Consider the following 8916-nt stretch of genomic DNA (forward strand, 5'->3'; position numbering starts at 1 on the left):
AAAAACATTTATATTATTTTTGTGATGCATCAGTATCAATAGCTACAACGTCATAACAGATATAGATATAATGCGGTTCATACTTTTGAAGTTGATGCGTATCTCCCGAAAAAAATCAACTCCAGAAGAGTCCGCGTCTGTAAATGCCTGAACTTCGGAATCGATCCTACCTTTGTTAGGCGCGGCATCTGTGTCTTGCAGCTGTTCCCTTGGATAAAGATGTTAATTGTCATGCTTACAGCATCTCGATCTCCGGCGTTTGTGAAGTTGGGATTGATGCTGTCCTGTGTTTTTTTTTTCCTTCCACACTTAAGCTCTGCTTGTTACTGCCCCATAGCGGAGCGCAAGTGAAACGGACTACCGGAGATTTGCACTGTTTTTCTGTTAGTGTGTATAATCAAAATATGACTCAGTTTGGCCAGTTAGAAAAATATGATAATAGAAAAGTATTCTTTTCCTCTCACTTTTTTTTCTTGATTTAATTACCGACTTCACGTACTTACACTGTGTCCCGTTGCACGATGTAATATTGCGAAACTATGATTTTGTGGCAGTGTTTTGTAAAGGAATTTTCCGTTTAATCATCGTCTTAGTATAAAGCTATATGGTTGTTCTGGTATCAGTGGACGTACATTATGTATTTTTTCTTCTCTTGAGCACCATGGTCATGACATGAAGCTCAGTCATTGATTACTCGCAAATGTTAGTAGTCATCCGCTGTTTATCTTGAAGATGTAAAAGTAGTGCGCGTACATCTCCTCGTTAGTATAGTGGTGAGTATCCCCGCCTGTCACGCGGGAGACCGGGGTTCGATTCCCCGACGGGGAGAGTCTGCATCTTTTTGCCTCGGTCTCAAAAGGCACCAAGCTAGAACCGGCCCCGTGTTAGTGGAAACGGGGCTTGTGACTTGTACTCATGCATAATATTCTGCGGGTCGCTCAGCAGCGCAGCATATGAAACTAGACTCGGATTGTAAGTGTGTGGTTTTGATAATTGATGTATGGATGGATGGATCCTTAATAAGAGATATAAACAATAAGGTCCAGTCGCCAACTAATCATGTAAAATACGTCATAAACTCATGGTTGTTAAACCCAGAATAAAAATGAAGACGTATAACTAGGAAAGTCAACTTGCACATTTCAATTTTGGTTCGATATAATCACGTTGTCCTTAACCCTCCAGTGCAGGAGGGGACGGTAATGCGCATCGAATGTTTCCGAACCTGTGTGTGATACAACCGAGGAAGAGCCGATGACTTCGGGGGAGGAGGGGCAGGCGACTCGGAAGAAAAAGCAGCAGAACCCAATGCAGCCTGTAGCCCATTCAAAGGCCTACTGTTGGACCTCTGCTTATTTTGCAATACGTCTTTAGTACGGACTGAAAAATGTCCGATTTCGATGAGTTTGAGAAGCAGTTAAGCGAAAATCGGCAAGGTAAGTTTGGCTTTGAAGATCGGTGTATGCTCCCTGTTTTAGGGTAATAAAGTGGCCGGCGTGTCCTAGCGCCGAGGATGGTGCGGAGGGCACTTCTGCTGGTTCCGAAAAGAAAAGCGCGGCTGGGAAATCGGTGCCTTTTATCCGAGCGCTCGCCGATTCTGAAACCTGCCCGATTCTTCTTCTCCCAGCTGCCGCAGGATCCCCGAAAACTGACCGCTTTGGTAAATCAGTGACATTCTTTGCTTGGCATTGTTATAGAGATCGCTAGGCCTGCATCCATCAGTGCCCGGCGTACATAACATGGACATTTCAATGAAACGTTATTGGGGTGCACTCGATGTGAAAGCCTGCGGTTTTATTTATTTAATTATTTACCATTATACACTTGGATCATAAATTGTGACCCGCGTATTTTCATTCGCAGTAACACACTATGCATGGATGTTTGTTGCAAGCGTTATATTTTCAAGATCACGTTTAAAGTTTTATGCAAATAAAAACGACCGCGACCACTTGATTTAAAGTCCGCACTTAATAACAGTGTTAGTTACTTGGTTTTTAAATACTACGACGAGTTTTCTATATAATGATATGATTTTGTCTCTTTCCGATGCACAATAGCCTTTCCCTTGGGTCCGAAATGCTGGCCCTGTCATCCGTACAGAATAAGTCTTTCTCACACGATCGCCGTTTCTTCATGATGTATAGACTCTAAAAATCAGCCGCGTTCCCTGGAATCATAACAACTGCTTTTAGGTCGTTATTGCAAAGTCTTGCACCTGTATCTACCTTTACAGCGGATAGCAGTAACTAACAATGATGTACAGTTATATAACAATACACATATAACTTCATTAAAGTGCAGAGAATCCAGTAAACTGAATAAACTTAAGCCATACTAACGCAACTGAAATATACAACATGCGTTACAACGGAGTCGAAAGTAGGATTGATTTATGTACCTATCAAATGGCAATCTTGTCATATCAGCTCCTTATCACTAAATCACTAAAATGTCATTCGAAACGACCTGATTCGGCTAGACGAGCACTAAGTGCCGCCGTGTTTGATAAACTAGCAGTTCCAGTCATTCATATCTGCGCTCTGACTATGCCTGCGATTGCGGTAATTGGTTATTACCGATTTACGTAAGATGCATTGGCCGCTCCGTGTCTGTACTTTTGCAGCGGTGCATTACCGTAACGCTGTTATAACTGATGCATGAAGCTGATTCCTCGAGCAGCACCTGCGTTTAAATGCTTCACTGAAAACTGCACCTTCAGGGATTTATTTAAGCTTCTATATGAAGGACCTGCTGGGATAGAAAGGTGATATTTTATTGCTAGTTTAATAAAGTGCTGTCTGTCAGATTGAAACGATATTAATTACCCATCCATCGTCCAACCAGTTATCTTAGTCAGGCTCCCCTGGAGCCTATTCCAGGCAAATTCCCCATACAGAGAGCAGAGGCAAAATTCAGGCCTCCAGACTCGGAGGCGTGAGGCAACTGTACTCACCACTGTGCTCCTATATCATTAATTAGTCTGGTTATGTTTTTATTGTTTCACAACAGACTGACATTCAAGGGGATGTCCTTGTGCCCTTGAAATTATTAGCCATTGAGAGATGGGTGTGTTTGTTTCAGGAGGGTGTGATTGAATATGTGAATTGAATGGAGGTGCTTCATTCTGGTGAGGAAACTGGGGAGTTAGACCCCGTACCACATCTTGGTCTCCGTAAGTGACTTTTAAGGCATAGCGCTGGGTCAGTCAGCATCCAGCACCCCAGGGAAGTTGGTAATATGATTACTCTGTGACTCATGGGCTTCAAACCCACAACCATCCGGACACACATTCATAATCCCTCTGAGTTACACATCTTGGATTTATCGAAATGGATGGTAGGGGGGCAGTCATGTCGCTCCGCCCACCGTCTCACTGGTACCACGGTGTCGTCCCCCAGAGCGGGAGAAGGAGCGACACAAGAAGCGTAGCCGCAGCCGGTCTCTGAGCCGTGGCGAGAAGCACCGCCGCTGGAGCAAGGACTCCAGGGGGCGGAGTCACGAGAAGCGCAGCAGCAGCCGCGACCGCAAGGGTCGTGACCGACGGAGCAGCTCACGCGAGCACAAGAAGCACAGGTACCCCCCCTCACGGTCCCGGTTACAGGCACTGAAGCTGATATCTAGCATGGTTTGAGGCCTCTTAACAAGTTTCTTTCACAATCAACCAATTGGTTTCTTCGTGGTGGGAAGGGGGACTGTACCCATATTAAATTTTAACTGGCGTTTATAAGTAGCCCCCGCCATAGCGATGGGACCTCAAAGCCAGCCTAAAAAGTGGCGCATGGTCACACCCTCATGACCTTAAACTGCCTGCGATCCAAAGTTAAATGTAAACATTCTGCCATCTGTTTGTTTTTGCCAGATTCTGAGTGTTTACACTGTATTGTTTGGGGAAAACAACCTTCTGTTTTGTGTTTGGGCAGCTACTCTCCTCGGAGAAGCCGTAAGAAAAGGACATACAAGTACTGGGATGTTCCCCCTCCGGGATTCGAGCACATCACCCCCATGCAGTACAAGGCAATGCAAGGTTTGGATGCGACGCTTCCATGTGTGCTAGTTCAGTATTGCAAGGTTATGGTATATTGGTTGCAATGAAAGCATTTATTCTGGAGTGCCCTCCTCCCCCCTGCTGGTCAAAGAGGGAATAACACTTGGGATGATTTCAGACAGTGTGAAGAGAGCTTAAACCTAGGGGTTAGAAGCAAATGAAGGCGACGATCCGGATGTTCTGGCCGTCCCTGGTTGGGGTCTTGAAGCCCTTTCTCCTCCCCACAGCTGCAGGGCAGATCCCCACGATAGCTTTACTGGCAACATCCACCACCAGCGGCGTGGCAGTGACGCCCACCCAGGTGCCGATGGTCGGCAGCCAGATGACCCGGCAGGCCAGGCGGCTTTATGTCGGCAACATCCCCTTCGGCCTGACGGAGGTGAGTCCAGGCAAAGTCCCGCGTTGCCTTCTGTCATGCATACTGGTGTCATGTGTAGCTCAGTGAGTTAGGACACTGAGCCGGTCACAAGAAGGTTGTTGGTTCAAATCCCTTGGGCAGCAGAGTGATTTCACCATTGGGCCCCCGAGCGCAGCCCTTAAGCACTATTTGCTCTAGGAACTGTCTGGTCCTGCTTCTTCAATGAAATGTATGTTGCTTTGGATGAAAGTGTCCGCAAAATAAATAGATAAATGTACTAGACTTGTCAGTCATTTTTTTTCTCGTTTGCCTGTTTTGATGTCTTCAGACGTCTGCCTGTCTTCATTCAGTGTGTCTGCCTGTCTTTTTAGGAGGCCATGGCGGATTTCTTCAATACCCAGATGCGATTGGCTGGCTTATGTCAAGGTCCCACCAATCCCGTCCTCGCTGTTCAGATAAACCAGGACAAGAACTTTGCCTTCCTTGAAGTAAGAGTCTTTCCTGCCTAATGGCTGCTGTGTCCAGGCGGAGACCGCAGCCTTCCCTGATTAACGACGTTCTTCGTTCTGCCCTAGTTTCGGTCCGTGGATGAGACCACGCAGGCAATGGCCTTCGACGGCATCATTTTCCAGGGTCAGTCGTTAAAAATCAGGCGGCCCCACGACTATCGCCCCCTGCCTGGCATCTCAGAGCAGCCCGCCTTCCACGTACCAGGTCCGTTTTGCTTGTCGCCGTCATAACCTTAATCTTTATTTACCTTTGAAGAGCCGATCGGCAAGGCCAGTTTTTTGTACTCGTTACGGACTGACTGTCCTTCGCAAGCTGCGGATGTCTTGTCATATAAAGAGGGAGACTTTCACTTTTATTTACTTAATGTTGTAAATATTTAGCAGACAGTTTTATCCAAAGTGAAGAATGTTTTTTTTTTTTTTTTTTTTTTTGAGAAATCAGGGTCAGCCTGTCCCTAGAGCAAACTCGCCGGCCCAGTGGTGTGATCACCAGTGATGTGAACCAGTGATCTTCTGATGATAACGCTGGCATCCTAACCAGCTGAGCCACACACACACACACACAGCTCAGTCACTCACTTCTTACTGTTAACATAGGGGTGTTGTGTGGCTCTGTGATGTTTGCCCATGAAAAGAAGGTTGCTGGTTGGCAGGGTTGGCAGAGTGATTTCACCACTGGGCCCTTGAGCAAGGACCCTAACCCCCAAATTGTTCTAGGGTTGCTGGCTCCTATTCTAGTTAAAAATTCTGGACACACCTACTGAAAATGACTTGTTTTTCAGCAAGATAATGACCCAAAGCCCACCTTGAAGGTTATGCAAGTAGCTTATTACCTTGTGAACTAGGAAAGAGATGGTCCCCACAGCCCCCCAACCTAAACTCTATAGAGCTGGTTTGGGATCAGTTGGATGAGAGTAAGAGTAAGGTAGCCAGCTTGCGCGCAGAACTTGTGGAAACTCGAGGACTGTTGGAGAAACGGTCCAGGTGGGTACATATGTTAGCTGGTTGAGTCCGCAATGCTGTCATCGAAGCCAATGGCTCCTATTTTGAAGAGACAAAAATTTTGTCTTTGCAGTACTTCATATGCATAACTTCCATGCCCAAAGGCCTTTTACTATAAGGTGAATAACAGCTAAAATAGAGACAAATGCATTAAGAGCAGGTGTGTCCATACTTTTGACTGGTGCTGCATGTGTCAGCATCTCCCATGGAGAGCAAGATGGGAGAGACAAAAAACAGTCGTCAAACTGCCCCAGTATTTAGGTATTTTTTTGCTGGAGTTACATTTATCTGATATTATATAGGAGATAACGACGTCATACTGATTTGAAGTTGGCTTATTTCACTCGCGCCGTTTGCTCGTGGTCATTATCCGGCATGTTGACGGTTTGCTGTGATCGGCCGGCTTTGGGCGCCGTGCCGCTCTGTCTGCAGGGGTCGTCTCCACCGTGGTTCCAGACTCGCCACACAAGCTCTTTGTCGGAGGCCTGCCCAACTATCTCAGTGACGATCAGGTACCCCGCCCTCAGTCTCTGTCGCCGGGGAGCCGACCCACAACCCTCCTGTGTTTCTGTCCCACTGCTGCACGTGGAACTCAAGCAGGCATGCACACACACGCACACGCACGCACGCACGCACGCGCACGCACATACATACATAAAATAAACACTCGTCTCTGTGTAACTGATTAGTAGGAAAAGAAAGCCTGTCAAAGTTACCTCACCGCTTAAAATTCATTACAAGATACTGGGGGGTCAAATGTCAGCATCATGTTTAAAGCTAGCTGCTGAAAATAGCCGCACATTTGAGGTTTTTTTTTTTTTTTTTTAAAGATATTCATGGGATTTATTAAACATTTATTAGACATGTAGGTAATGAGTTGACAGTTACATTACGCTCATTGTTTATCCAGCTGTAAATTATGAAGATATTGAGACCCCGCTAATGTAAAAGGTACGTTTCCCAAAACCTCATGTTATCGACTTGCATAGTTGGAACCATTCAGTTGTTATCTAATGTTGTTAGCAAATAACCTTATTAGCAACAAAGGCTTTGGGAAACGTGCCTTACAGCTGGCGGCTTGCCAAACCAGTCACGTAGCCAGTCCCTGTGCTGCCTGTTGCTGGGTACCCTGGAATATTTGTATATCGGGTTAATTGCTGAGTGTTAGTCGGATGAATCAGCCGCGTCGTTTTGCTGCATGAAAATTTAAAATCGAGTCATCTGCGCGTCACCTAACTGACGAATACCTCCACATTGCCGTACACCTGTGTTTGCCCAATCCCAGTCCTCGGGGAACCGCCGACTGTCCACATTTTCGCTCCCTCCTAGCTCCCAGCCAATCAGGAACACCGAATACCTGGTACAGGTGTGCTGAGAGGAAGCAAAAACGTGGACTGACCGGGGGGGTACCCCCGAGGACTGGGCTGGGAAACACTACCATAGACTGTGCTTGAAATGTGGGGGAGATCGACCAAGTCCCCAAACGCTTCAGTATTCGCAGACGTGCCGTGTCTCACGTCCATGTCCGCACACTGAGAACGATGACTTCACATCCCGTTAACAGCGATGGGGAGCTGCGGAAGAATCGTTCCCTACATTGCTGTGTCGCTCGAAAGGCAGAAAATACTTCGGACCTTTTTCCCGGTGAACGATTATCAGCTTCACTGGAGTTTTCACATCGTGCCCCATGCCCTATTCTGTTATGACGTCAGTGATGGATAATATTACCATAACAACATGCACAGATGAGGTCGTCTTACTCTGAAAGTGTTGAAAGGGTCACATTTTAGACATTTTCTACTTCTCATTAGCATCTTTTATGATTTTTTTTTTTTCTTCCTATATCGCCACCCCACTGAAATCGGCCCATTATAGACATAATCCATACAGGCATTTAATAGTTTACCTATTTATTTTGCAAAAGTTAATCGCAAAACGTTTTGCGTCCACCCCTGCATTGTAACATTTTGAGCTCCGGTGTCCCACTCACTTTAGCCTAAACTGTTAAAAATGGCAAGACTCAGCCCACAAGATAGTGATCGCGGTTTCAGTGAAAGGTAAGTGAGAAGTGCAGTCAGTTTGTTTTTCTTTGATTTTTTTCCTCCTTTTCGGATTGTCATCGTAATCTTTCTTATCCAGTGTGAGTCACATGTAATCCAAGTCAAGAGGAAGGCTGTACCAAAGCAGCACTGGGGGGAGAGAGTTTGAATCCAGCAGAACTGTTAATGTATTTCACGTCAAAGCCAGTAAATGTGCCATAGACAGGTGAAATGGAAACCGCTGCTTGTATCCTGGTGTTTACATTTTTTTTGCAGTCCCTGCTACCGCTTTGATACTTACAGCTCTTTCATTTTTGTTCCCCACTTTGTCCCCAGCTAGGGGCCTGTAAGATCGTTAAGTCTTCGCTCATAATTTGTTCAGTAGTACTGACCTACTGCTGCCATGCCAACATGTAACACAAGGCAAGTAAGACATTCCGTCCCTCGCACGGATATCCTCCCTGTCGACGGCCTGCCCCTGTGGGGGGGCTCTGTCCTGGAGTGCTCTTAAGCATATGGGGTCCTTTTTTTGGGGGTTGAAGGCTGGGGAGAGACTTATTATGCTGATCACAGGGTATAAATTTGATTTTTTTTTTTTTTTGCCCCTAAGAGAAGGTAGGAGGTAGCGCCCTCTTGTGGCTGCCAGTGTCCCAGGTGACTCCTTTCTGAAGTCAGTGGTTAATGCGGCTTTACAGTAGATTCCTGTAGAATAAGTGAGGAATGATGTTAGCAGAGCTATTTCGTCCTGTTTGGCTTCAAGCCGTGGCCCCTTTAGCAGGACCCTGTGGCGGCTCTTAGCTTTACCTGTGAGTTTATCTCCTGTAGGCTTTGTCCCTCTAATTAACTGCACCAATGTGGTTCTTGGTTTTAAGAACAGGAAGTCAGTGATTCGGCTGGGTTTGTGTTCTGCCGAGTCGCCCCCCCCCCTCCACATTGTATACATGGAACACTTAACATATA

The 8916-nt window shown here is 46.1% G+C and overlaps 1 non-coding gene across 1 annotated transcript; it reads left to right on the forward strand.

Annotated features, from left to right (window-relative positions):
• Positions 1–756: 756 nt before the first annotated feature.
• On the forward strand, positions 757–828 carry trnad-guc (transfer RNA aspartic acid (anticodon GUC)). Its single transcript has one exon. It is a non-coding gene; the product is annotated as a tRNA-Asp (tRNA).
• The last annotated feature ends 8088 nt before the right edge of the window (positions 829–8916 follow it).

Source organism: Brienomyrus brachyistius, unplaced genomic scaffold (genome assembly GCF_023856365.1).
Source record: "Brienomyrus brachyistius isolate T26 unplaced genomic scaffold, BBRACH_0.4 scaffold219, whole genome shotgun sequence".
In the NCBI taxonomy this organism is placed as follows: domain Eukaryota; kingdom Metazoa; phylum Chordata; class Actinopteri; order Osteoglossiformes; family Mormyridae; genus Brienomyrus; species Brienomyrus brachyistius.